The sequence below is a fragment of the Mustela nigripes genome, chromosome 12 (genome assembly GCF_022355385.1).
Source record: "Mustela nigripes isolate SB6536 chromosome 12, MUSNIG.SB6536, whole genome shotgun sequence".
NCBI classification, from domain to species: Eukaryota; Metazoa; Chordata; class Mammalia; order Carnivora; family Mustelidae; genus Mustela; species Mustela nigripes.
This window is the reverse complement of record NC_081568.1, coordinates 111807246-111820588: the sequence shown is the minus strand read 5'-3', so window position 1 is coordinate 111820588 and position 13343 is coordinate 111807246. Positions and strand designations below refer to the sequence as shown.

General features: G+C 48.8%; 1 long non-coding RNA gene across 1 annotated transcript in view; it reads right to left on the bottom strand.

Annotated features, from left to right (window-relative positions):
- LOC132028795 (uncharacterized) overlaps positions 1–11641 on the bottom strand; it is a 71530-nt gene extending 59889 nt beyond the window's left edge. The window contains exon 1 of the long non-coding RNA XR_009407558.1: positions 11384–11641. This is a non-coding gene — a long non-coding RNA (uncharacterized LOC132028795). The remainder of the gene's footprint in view (positions 1–11383) is intronic.
- Between the last annotated feature and the right edge of the window lie 1702 nt (positions 11642–13343).

Genomic DNA, 13343 nt, shown 5'->3' with positions numbered 1-13343 from the left:
TCATGCCAAAAGGACAAAATGATTTTGCCCAGAATCAGGTTGTGTTTTCAAGTTACCTTTCAGGTCTAACCGCATGGTAGTTAGAAAACTGATAAACATACAGCAAACTCATCAGTGTGGTCACGAGTGAACCAGTTTCCTTTTGGGGTTTTCCTCGAGTCCTCTTAAAGGATCCCAAACCTTTGAAAGGGGCAGGCCTTACATCGTTGGGCCATCGGAGGCTATGGGTGTTGAATTCAGGCACTTGGGGGCATTTTGCTAGTAAGTATGATGAAATCTTCAAGGTCGTCAGAAAAGATTTAGTAGGGAAAAAAGAAAAGTAATTTATAAAGTTGACTGCTTAAAATAAAAAGAAGAAAACTTTTACACAATGTTAAGCCTTATTTAAGCATAACCAAAATTTCCTCTGTCATCTTCTACCTAACAGATAATCCATTACTTTCTTTTACATTAATTGTTCTGTATCTCAGACCTGTACTTTGTTGAACCCGCTCCCCCACTCCTCCAGAGACCCTAATCCTGAGGCCTCAGGATTAGTAGCAACAGTGGCTAATAATTTCAAAGAAAGAAGCAAATTCCCTAAAATTGTCTTCAACAAGCAGAGCACTTTAATTATTAAGCAATTGTTAAATAATGCAAAAATGAGTTCTTTCTCCATCATACCATTGTACTACAGCCTGAACGTTGCCCTTATACAAATACCCACTTCTAAATGCACGGCTGATCCACGGAGAGTGTACTCTCATCCTCAGAAACCAAGCTCCAAACCGTGCCGGTGCGCGACAGCTGGGGTGCTGATGTATGCGGTGTGCGCTGGCAGCATAGCGACCCACTTGAGCAGGCTGGGCTGGGGTCTGAGTACTTCCTACTTCCTCTCCTATCACCGCTCTGCAAAAGAATTTTTAAAACTCAGACTGCACACCGGCTCCTTTTGCTGAGGGGAGATATTTTCATTTGCCTACAAAGAACAGTTTTTCAAGAGCCACTTCGTTTGCTCCATTTTCTTTCAAAAGTATGGTGGGAACAAACTAGCAACATTTTATCATCCTTATTCTGGAACAAGATTTGGCAGGTAAATGGGTTCTAAAACACGCCAAATATCGAGCAGTTTAACATTCAGAGATTTTTGTATGCTGCAGATAGATCTATAGCAATAATAATCCCTTAACTAACTATACAAACGCATTGTTCACCCAACCATCCAGTGGTCTCACTGCAGTGGGAGAAGGAGGGTGGTTACCGTGACATCATTGCTATTATTTAAATTAAACTGCTATGGTAGAATATAATTGTTAATAAAAGCCTTCTTTTCCCCGCCCCTCAAGGTTTCCCCTCCCCCTCTGGCATTTTATGACGCGCCATCCACGATAAATATAAGCAGAATTATGTCGATCCTGGTAGCCTGTTCTGTAACTGTAATGTCGCGTCTACAGGTCAGCAAAGAAATGGTGGAGGATAATTACTTTCTTTAAAGAATACTTTGAGAAAATACACTTTTTTTTTTATTAGTTTAGGGTGCTGGTGTTCAAACTTTTCTCTTTATAAATGTGTATGTGTATACACAGAGAATTCTATAAACGCTTGTGCACACCCTCTGTAGTATTCTTGTGTTTGTACATTAAATGCTGCCATGTAATCATTCCATTGGGCGGGCTTAATGCATTTAACAGAACTAATGGGTCGTCTGTGCCGAAAAGCATGCTCCTATTTTTTAATCCCGTCACGTAATAAAACGGTTTTGTACCAGTCTGAGACTTCCACCTTTACCCATTATAGATGCTCTTGTCCCAGAACACCCTTTCAACAACTTTTGGTTCCTGACTATTGCTAAAACGTCCCCCTTCTTTCTATGCAATTTTCCCTTATTTTTAAAGCCTATTTTCGTGTTTAATAATAGTAACAGACAATCCTTGCTGTCTGAGAAACTCGGTTGAAATGATCCAGTGAGCTCCCGCTTTGGTCCTTGCTGCTGAATCTCAAATACTGGATATGATCGGACTTGGTCGTGGGCTCCAAGCTGCAGGAGACCGAAGCTACTTTTTCGTGCCGGGATTTCACCTTCTTCCTAGCCTGGAGTGTGTACGCGCGCCACACACACACACACACACACACACACACACACACACACACCCCTCTCCGTAAAACAAGCGGAGGGGGTGCCCCAAATGTGAACAGAGACGCGGGACTGAGGCAGAGCCTGGGCGGTGGGGAAGCAGCCCGTGCGAGCGTCGCCCGCACCAGGGGCTCTGGCTAAGGTGGGCGCCGGAGATCTGGGCGAGGACGCGCGGGGACTGCGCGGGCTTCCAGCTCTTGTCTGAGACGCAGGCGAAGATGGCTAGGTGCCCGGCAAGGAAATCAAAGTTCCGTGGAGCTTGGAATCCCTAGATAGCCACCCCTGTCCGGGCGGAGGCGAGCCCTCCACAGTCCGAGCTTAAGCGCGGAGCGGCCTCTGGCAGTCGGTCGGCTTGGGTAGAAGCCTGAGAAGGGGGTCCCGCGGCGCTTTTGTACTGCCCCGCCTTGGCCAGCCGCGATCTGACGCACCGGCTCCCCCGGGACGCTGGGGGCGTCGCACTGCAGCTGGGTGGGGAGCAATTTATTCCCCGCCGCCCCGTCCCAGCCCATCTTCGGTTACTCCACCCGACCCCTCCCATCCCTCCACCTCCTCCTCCTCTTCCTCCTCCTCCTCTACCTAAGCCTTCACTACCTCTGATTCTCCACCTCCTCCTCGTCCTCCCCATTTCTCGCTCCCCTCTCCTCCCTCCCGCCTCCCTTCCCTCTTCCCCCTCCCTTTCTCTTCTGAATAAGCAAGCTTTTGCTTCTAAAAGTCACAAGTAATCCTCGTGTGTGACAGAGAGAGAGACACGAGCCTGCCGAGAGGAGCTGCAGGCAGGAGGGGAATCCGGCACAACGGCTGGGAGAGGAAACTTGACGCTTCTGGGCCACCATTTGCCAGGGCCTCGCTCGAGGTAAGTACTCTGGGGACAGCGGAGTTCGATTCCTGGCAGGGTCCAGCCTTCGCCCGCGCCCCAGGCCCGAGAGATGGGTACCATTACCTGGGGCTACTCAAATAATGATGAAAATGGGGGTGGGGTGAGAGCGGGCGGGCGGGGGGGTGGGGGCGGCGGGCAGGGTTCCAGCCCGAGGGCGGGGGCCAAGAGGATTCTGTGCGCCTCGGAGGCTGAACCCCGGGTTCTTGCCCTGGGGCACCCTGTGCGTCCTACCAGGGTTCCAAGCGACTACGAGAGGCTGCCAGCTACCCGATTTCCCTCTCTGCGCTGCGAGTTCCCACAGCTCCCCTCTTTTACACATTCGCGTGCAAATGAGATCCTGCTCTGCCATGAAGGGACAATCTGCGCCTCGTTCAAATCTCGGAAAGGGAAAGTTTGGCAAGGCGGGGGCTGCGCCGCTCTGCGGTTCCCTGGAACCTAAATTGGGAACCAGAGATTTGCGCAAGACATTGATAGTTTTCTTTTTTTCCCCCTGTTTTAAAAAAATTACCTTTAACGAAAAATTGTATGTGTTCAAAAGATTATTGGATTACTATGCCTGATCAGGTGCTGATTACCTACCAATAAGCGTTTTAAACACACGCACCTTCTCGTGCGCACACATACAGACACACCAGGGGCTATGTGCGGTCGGGAAGGCCATCATAAGTAACCAAGAATTCAGAGTCGCGAGGGCTGTTAAACGTGTAAAGATTGTGTACGTGTCCTCCATGTGTGCAGAGAGCAGAGGGAGGGGGGCAGAGGGAGCACGCGTTGGCTCGGCGTTTTCTCTGTGCCTGTGTGTTTCGTGTGTTGTCAGCTGGCTTTGGTTTCTAAGCGCTGAACGCTGCCAGGGGCGGGGGCCGGCATCCACCATCCACCTCGGCACCCTAGTGGCGAAACAGGACTCATTTGTTTGGTGCAGAGCGGTGACGACCTAGAAGAGACTAAAGTGTGGTTAGGTCGGCCCCCTGCCATCCATTACACCTGCGGCAGATGGCTCAAGTGGTAGAATGGTTTTGTTTGCGGGGATGAAGGAGGGAGGAGGGGGAGGCTGGAGCCTCGCCCCATTCTAAGGAGGTACCATAAAGAACCAAAGACATGAAAGAAGCCATATTCGTATCATCAAAAGCAATAATGTTACCGCGGTCCATGAGTGAACCTGGGACATGTTACTGACCTTGGCGCCTGACCCCAATTGATGACATGGCAGAATTTTAGGACCAATATATTTTCAGATGAATTTTTGATGAAGCACCTCCTTCTTCACACACACACGCACACAAACACAACACCTGTCTCCCACCAGATGCACACAGGTGTCCTTGGAGCTCTACTCCCTGGAGCCAAACGTCATTGAGCCCCTGCGGATTTCACCGTAGCTGAAAGGGAGGCCACTCCAGAGGCAGGGAGCCTCTCCTTTCTCCCCAAACGACTTTTGCAATCAGCCTGCCAGCTACAACACATAAGCCTCCCCTCCCCAGATAACCAACTAGCTGGGGTTTAGCTGGTTTTCTAATGTATCCATCTCTTTTTCACATACAGTGATGTGCCTTTCTGAGCAATGTTCTCATCTGTGCATCCCTTTCTTCCTTCATGCTCCTCAACAAGCAGGAAAGGAAGTACACACACACACACACACACACACACACACATCCTCCCTAGGCGAGCCCTGAGGAGGGCAGGTGTGACAAAGGAACATAGATACAGTCTAATGATAGCTTAGCCTGTCTTCATTCCTTAATTTTCTAGCTAAGAAAGAGGAGTTAAAAGAGAAATATAAGGAAGACCTAAATAGAATGAAAAGCCTCGTCTCCACCTTTAGTTCACACACACATCACTGTAACAACCATGGATGGATATATATATATATATATATATATATATCCATATATATAGAATATAGAATTTATATTTATATGTATTATGTAGATATTCATGTTGTGGAATAAGAAACAATTTCACTGGCCTAATTTTCTGTTCTCGATATAATTAGGGCTTAATATGCTTATGCTTTGATTGTAATTATGTATACAGAGAATTTCCACCATTTTGACACTTAAGTCCTATTTTTCTATTTTCCTTAATGATAAGCCAATGATTTTTAGATTCAATAAAACTGAAGAATATCAAGCAACAATGAGAACTCATTCTAGCTAAGATTTTCAAGTCACAAATAAAGCTGCATTCTAGAAACCTAATTCTTCCCAAGAAAGGGAAACATTTCAACCCCTACATTTTTCATGATGTGTTCAATACCCAGAGCTACCTCTGAAGTGGATTTGGTTGATGGGTGCTTGTCGTGTGCCCAGTGTAATTTAATTTTTCTTGTGATCATTTTCTTTTCCTATGAAGGTTTCCATTTTAGGAGAAGAAAGTTGACTTTGATATGTGCAGTGGGGTGCAGAATTCATTGAGAGAAATGCCTTTAGAATATAGTTCTATTTTATTCATTATTAGTAATACAGGTTTGTTCATACATTATACAAACTGCTAAGGGCCTGCTCTGGGATGTGAATTCATATGTTTTCAGAACACATTCAGATACATTTGCAGGATAAAAAATAATAAGAAAATATTGCAAACAGTTGAAAAGTGGCCTTCTTGAGCATTTTAGAGAGTTTTTCAAATAAAAAAAAAGAGATTGAATCTAAATCTCTTCCCATTAGAGGCACTAAGAGATCCCAATCTTATTTAAATAAATCAGAATTAGTAATACTTTGCAATGGTAGAGAATGCAGACAAAAATCTAGCCCTAACAAGACTTCTCCCCCCTTTTCCTCAAAACACTTTATTATTTTAAAATTTTAAACTTTATTCAACTTCATTTATTTATTTATTTTTAAAGTAGTCTCCACACCCAATATGGGGCTTGAACTTAGGATCCTGAGATCAAGAGTCACAACTGATCCAGCTGAGCCAGCCAGGCACCCCTCAAAACTCTTTAGAAACCCTAGTTTCAACAAGTATCTAAAGCTAAGTAAAATAATTTTCAGGATGAACTTGAACTTTCTATGGAAGTTTTTTTTTTTAATTCTGCAATTTTAATGAGCGATATTTTAAATAGAAAAATTCTAGGATGCATATTAGTTCAAATACCTCAGTCTCTCTAGGAAAAGCAATATATATTTTAATACTTAGGTGAGTTAACACCGGAATCACACTAAATCATGTTTCTTAGGCCCAGGTGAGGCTCAGAACCAAAGGCAGGAAACAGGCGGTATCTAAGAGAGAAATGGCTAAGATACCCCCTTCCTCCACCCTCTGCTGGGACCACCTCCTTTTCATAAGAAAAGACCATTTGCTGGAACAGAAAACACTGATAAGAGAAAGTAAATCTGCAGTACGTGAATTGGCGTCTTCCCATCCTCATACTTACTAGGGTTTCCTCAGTCCCCGCCATCCCTTGGCATCCTCTGCCACCCTTTCCCACCAAAGCCAACAATCGAAGCATTTACATTTATTTATATGTAGCAAGATCTATAAATACCCTTAGGTCTCGAAAATATCTCCACCACCCCAAATTTGCTTTTACTTCCGGCGTAATTAAGAAGATAGTAATTCTTAAAGAAAAACCATCCAATCTCAATCCCCGGGAGCGGTGAGGGTGCTCTCAAGGTGCAAGAGGCTGGCGTGGAGGAAGGCTCGGCAGGTCTGCGTTCCGGGAGCCAGCCACTGACTGTGTGAGTCTGTGTCCTTGACTCGCACATTTCCCCTCTTAAGGGAGGAAAATGAACTCTCCTAGGCTCCTAATTTGCAAAGATACCATCTTTAGTCAGCACTGAAATAGGGGTGGTGGAGAAGAGGCCTGGGTCATGAACCCGAAGAGGTCAGGTTCTCCAGCTTCTGCCTGAGTCTCTCATAAAACCAGGAGACCGTAGTCAACTGCACTGCGGGTCCCTTCGGTATCCAGAAGAAAGAACCTGAGGGGGGGTGGAGCCTGTGTGCCCGCCTGAGTGTTCAGTCCCATCCTACAATCCCCTTGAGTCTCTAGAAGCTCAGGCTTTGCCTTCCCGGAGGCAGGCGAGGCCTAGAGGGGCAGGCCGAGCCTTGGGTGCAGATTCTTGTGGCCTCCCAAATCCAACGCTGCCGGGCACCCCCAGCCCAGGGCCGCCCCGACGGCCCCGATGCCGTGCCCACGCGGCCAGTAGGTGTCGCTATTCCCCTGCTGGCCGGAGCCAGGAGTCCCGCGCTGGCCCCCAGTGCCACTCAGCCTTCCGCGCCAGGCAGGTCCACAGACCCACCAGAGCTCCCGAGAGAGGGCCGCTACCCATCTGGGACTGTCCCCTCTCTCACCTGGCCATGACCGTAGCGACAATGGCCGGCCTACAGGAGCGCCTTGGGGGAGAGAAGGAAGAGAGGGGTCTGTTGGGGCGAACGCGGGGCCCCCGACGGAAGCTGCTCCAAGCCACAAACTCTCCCTCCTTTCTCTTCTCTTCACGTGCCGTGGGCAGCGACCGGGCACAGGGAGTATCCTGGTAAAATCCCGAGCTGGGGGATTCAACCGAGGCTCCAACCCTGGCTCCACGGTGGCTTTAAAAATGAGGTTGAAATCCCAGCTTCGAGGGAGCTGGCCACACAAAGAGTGGATTGGTTTCAACTTCTTGCCTCCAAACAATTAGGAAAAGAAGGAAACCTGGGCCTGGCCACTTGCGTGAGCTACATACCATCTTATGCGCACGTCTGCACGCAGAAATGCCGGGTAATCGCGACCGCCCCTCTCCCCTGGCTCAGGAAGGACTCGGTATTTGGATGTGGTTGGCTTCTCCCAAAGCATTGCTTGCCAAATATCATCCCCTTTTGGAAACTTAGCAGTTAGCACGCCTTTGGAATCTGTATTGAAATTGTAGGTATTGAGAATTCTGCGCCCTTCTCTGGCGTCCTGCGGCTCCCTGCCTTCGGCCTCGGTGTGCCGCGTTAAGAGATTATTAATCAGAAGCGTTCTTTTTGTGTGTGTCTCAAAAGGAGGTTTGGCGTATGAATACTGAGAGGGATATTTACAATGGGTGCATCCAGCAGGTAACTGGAGATTTTATTATAATTCTGATTGTTTGATACAGGGAAATCACTGTTCTGATTTGAAGATAGGGAGGGGGGACCGCACTGAAAACGCTAAATTCAGAACTTCGAGTTACTGAGTTAGGCTGCAAAACTGGCTTTGTATTTAAACTAACGTTTAAAAGCCAAAATCTTCATTTAAAACATGGGGATATTTTGCAGGAAAAATTTTTTAAATCCCACATTTGATCTATATATTTTGGTAAACACGATCAGTTGGTGAAGAAGAAAAATGTATCAATCAAATATCAAAGGGAATGAAAGAAAAATTCTTACTTAAAATCCAAAATATTTCGAAACACGTCTTGTTCCTGACTCTGGGCCTTGGTCTCACTGTTTTGGGGGACATGGCTGGGCAAATGCCTGAGTGTTCAAGGCAAGCCTTTATTTTTACCTTGAGGTGGCCAACATCATCTTTAAATGTCATGCCTTTTGTTATGTTTCACAAAATTGGCGACTGTATGTTAAATCCTATATCTGTTATACAATTCTAAATAATTATTTCTGATTGAGACAGCAAATTAATCATTCATTGATGTGGGAGGGGGGAAAAACACGTGTCTAATTGGAGGTTGTGAAGTTCAGTGAGGTGATATTTTTAGCTTGGAAAGTCCAAAATCAGATATTTGGGTATCTCTCCCCCTCCCGTCTTTTCCCCACTGCCTCCCTATTTTACCCTTTTTCACCCAAACCTTTGGGCTCCCCTCTCTGCTCTCTCCCCATTTCCTCAGTCTCCGTCTTCCTTTCCCTTGTGGCGCCACCCCCCCACACACACCGCAGTGCCTTTCCTCTTTCCTTTCCCATCTCTTCTCCGCCCCCCCCCCCCATTCTGCTCCCCTTCCTCTGTGCGTGTGTGTATCTCTCTCGTTCTCCACCTCTCTCCCCCATTTATTGTCTGATCCTATCAGTCAAGTTAATATAAAAGTAGCAAGTGGGAGGCCCAGAACCTCTCTCCCGCGCACCCAGGACACTTTGGGGAGGTGTCGGTCGCTGCCAGGTTACCGGCTGGAGTGGTGGCCCTTGATGCAGGGCACGCATCTTGTTGAGGAGTTGGGGTCTGCCCAGGGTTGCGGGGCTTATTCAAATGCCGCCCGCTGCTGCTGTGATTCGCAGGGACTCGGCCTCCATATGGTAATGCGGGGCGGAGTGGGGGGAGGCGCAGAGGGTAGAGGAGGGGAGGATGGGGGTGAGGGCGGGGTGGGAGGGGGCTCCGGCACCGCGCGCTCGGCTGCCGGGCTGGGACAGAGCACCCGGACCCGCGGCGGCGGCGGCAGCGGCGCTACCCACCCTCCGCCACAACACCCACTGAACCAGCGAGCCACCGAGCCACCGGCCCCCGGGGTAAGCCACAGCGCTCACACGGCAGTGACGGTGATGGTTGAGATGCTTCAGGTTACTACCATGAGCCAATAAGGGAGATTAGAAACAGAAAAGGAGATTACTGAGAGATCAGAGATAAGAGGTGTACCTCTCTGTGTCCCTTGTCACACAGCGCGCGCGCGCACGCACACACACGTCTGTACACACATGCATGCACAGACATCCGTACATGCACACATTCCTTGCTAGTACCATCTAAATATATGCACCGCCACTCTACGCCCTGAATGGTGGCGGGAGTGTTTGTCCTGATCCCCGCATAAAGGCAGGCAGGTATGTTCCAGAGTCTAGGCAGGAACAAACCGCCACGCACGATTGAATTGCAGCCAAACTCGAAGAGACATTTAACCTGCCGAATTGTTTCGCTCAGCCAGGTGCCCCCCAGAAACCGGCAATTCTGCAGCCAGTTGTGAAATCCTGCAACTACTCATAAAATGTGCTGAAAATGTACTTTAGGAAAGGTAATCTTGCTATGTATGGCAAGGTAAGGGCAAACGTAAAGGATGAGTGTGTTTCCGTTTTTTAATGTTTTACGTGTAGCCATCTGACCACTTTTTATTGGGTGACATATCATATGAGCACTTTGGTGTAGGCTTGGGAAAACTACAGCCAGAGGTAGGGCTGGAAATGCCATAAGAATTAAGGGTGCTAAAAATGGATGCTGGATAGTCCAGCATGAAAGATGGCATACAGCTGTAGGTTTAAAATGGGAGAAAATACATGTGAATATTTATACATGAAAGGCATTGGGGAGGGGTGAATCTTGCCCTGAGTATCTGTGCAGGTAAGTCATTCATAAGAAAACTAATTACCTGTGCATGTACTTGGACTTGTTTAATTGAATAAGCTGCATGTGTGCATACTTGCTGTTCTTTGTGGCTATGCAATTATGGAATCAGTCTTTTAAAAATGATAGCTTTGGGGGAATTTTAAAAGTGGACTTCATACATATATATTTTCCAAAAGCCATTGTGTTGAATAGATGTATTGCCAAAGGGAAATCTGACCCTATAAACAAGATTACCATAGCTTGATATCTAACTCAAGGCCTATACAGTTTAGGGTAAATCAACTGGCTTAATATAGTCAATTGTTTTGTTTATTTGTTTTCATTTCAAAGACAGGAATTAAGGATGCTTTTCAATCGAGATAATGTGCCTGTTTCCAGTCACATAAGGTAAAAATGAAACTCAGTAAATTTTTGAGTGCAGCAGTTAAGGTACAACATAGAACATGGTTGAAAATGTCTTCCTTGCAGAAGGCTGTCCGTTGCTGTGTCTACACATTTTAAAATAGATTTTTTTTTTTTTGCGATAAGAAATGCTATAAGGCAATAGGTAGCAAATGCCGCAACTCTCAGTTAATCAGCACAAAAATTCTTTAGATATCTTTGGAGTCACTTCCCTTTATACATACATTATCTCAAATGCGCTGGCCCGAACTGAGTTTTTGCTAATATGAAGTTAATTAGATAATCAAACTTTGAGCCTTGAGCGATGGACATTACAGCTAACCAAGGGGGTATGTCAGGGGGGAAAAAAAGTGTCTTTTCTTTTATAATCAAACCAAGAGGTTATACAGCTGGCATTACATACATGACAGATGTGCATATTTGGAGCCTTAAATACACAGAAGCAGGGAAGCAACTGTGTATATTATCTAGCAAGAGACAGCAGCAGACAGACATAACAAGATAGCAAAAAAAGGAAGGAGGAAATCAATAAAACGATACAACCTGAACTTTTCGCGAATTAAAAAAATGCAAATATATCTTTACATATGCATCAGTATTAAAAATAATACACGCTGGAACCAACAGGAGCGGGAGCAGGAGGAGGAGGAGGAGGAGAGGTGGAGGAGGAGGAAAGGAGGAGGAGGAGGAGGAGGAGGAGGAGGAGGAAAGAATGGAGGCGCCGCGGAGCCCTGATTATGCATGGGCTGGAGCTGCCTCCTCTAACCTGTTCTTCTCCGAGCCGGGCAGCCGGCGGTCCTCAGCCGCCCACAGAACAGGAGCCGAAACAACCGTTCCCGAAGGCTACAGCGTTTATTTTTCTCTTTTGGGGGTTTTGGCGGTTGTTTCAGGGGCTCGCCAACTGGCCCCTTTAATTAAAAGCTTCAATAAAAGGCGATCGCGCCAGGAATGCACCGGCTCCTCTCCGCGCAGGATTTGCATATTTTTTTAATGCCCTAATTTCCTTGATGTATGTAAATGTAGCCGGACGTAGAGGGAGACAGGGAGCTGACGTCAATGGACGTGACCTCGCAGCTAAACCTTGAACGTGAAGCCGGGATGGGGGAAAACACGGAGCGGCAGCCGGCGGAGCCCGCTAGCGCGGGCGGCGGCAGCGGCAACGGCCAAAACCAGGCCGAAGAGGCCAGGGGGCCCCGTATACCGACCCGGGGGAGGACAAGCCGCTGTCTTCTTTCGCCACCGCCTGGCTTTCAGCCTCGCCAGCCTTCCGGCCGTACACACCAGCTCTTGTCCTGCGCCTCCGGCGCCACCAAATACATGTTCTTTTGCTTCCCCCAGAAAAACAAAACACTCAAAAACAACAAACCAAAATCAACAGAGACCAAACCAAATCAGATCCCCAAATGTTTTAGACCAGTGCTCGGGTAGCTATCAGAGAGACGACTCTGACAATGGAACATGATTGTTTGTTTGTTTGTTTGGCTTCTCTCTACAAGAAGAGGGGGAGACCGCAGACAACAGCAAATCATTCCTAAAACACGATAAGCTACACGTGTTTCCAGTAGGGAGCGGTAAATCGCCCAGCCGACTGGTGGGAGCTTCTCGGTTTTGGTACCTGTTTACCTGTGCACTCATTAAGCCCGTCGGCTTCATTAACTGCCATGCTATTAACCCGTGTTATAATGTGAGAGGTGTCTCGTGCATGTGTGTGTGTGTGTGTGTGTCTGTGTGAGATGGAGATGCTGCGAGCGAGATGAGAGCGAGATCGGTGTTTCTCCAAGGCCACCTCTGGGACTTATCTTCAGGGCCATCTAGGCCAGAGCTCCTGGGCCGGAGTTCGAGTTTCACCCATTTGGGAAGGCGGGGTATGTCTATCAGAGAAGGCTCTCTCTGAATAGCCAGGCCCTTCCTCTTACACCGTGTGGGAGGAGGTCTTTTGAGGTGTGAGCCATTCCTTGGTCGCAGCCTGGGGCGCTGCCTGGCGGATTCAGCCTGGTGTGTTTTTACCTCGGAGCTCAGCAGCCTCAGCGAGGAGGTAGCGACTCTCGGCTACGCGGCAGGGAGGCCTTCAGACTATTCCCCACCCCCGCCCCCCACCCAGCCCCGCGCGCCGGCGTGTGCGTGCCTGCGCACCGGGCGGGAGCCGCTGGCACCTCCCAATGCACAGCCGCCCCCGCTTCTGCTCGCCACCCACTCCTAGGTAGCTAAGAAGTGATCCTCGGCCTCTTCTGGGCCGGGGCCATGCGGAGTCCGGGGCGGAGGGCTGAGCCGCGGGTTGCCAAGGAAGGGGCGCCGGAGGCCGCGGTGTTGGCTTCCCAGTCCTGCCCTTAGCCGCCAAGGCTGCGGTTTCTTCGTTCCACCTCGCAACCCTAGCTTTGTTTTCCTGACATGCTCGTGGCCACCGGGCCCCACGCCTGCGAGGGGAGTGTATGCGTGTGCGCGGGGGGCGGGCGCGCGCGCGGGCGGGGGCCCTCCCGCCAAGGACACGCATGGCTGTCTGTCCTCCCGCTGCACTTGGCGGGAAAGCTGGGGGCCGCCGGCGGGACTGAGCGCCCGCGGCTCTCATTACCACCTCCCCGCTCCCCCCGGGCCGCATTTACATACGGGCCACTCGCCTGAATTTTTATAGCCCCCGTTCCGCCCCCGGTCGCACGCGCGCAGGCTCGGAACTAGCGCCCGCGCGCGCAGACACCCGCGCCCAGGTTGCGGCCGGCTGAGAGCGCGAG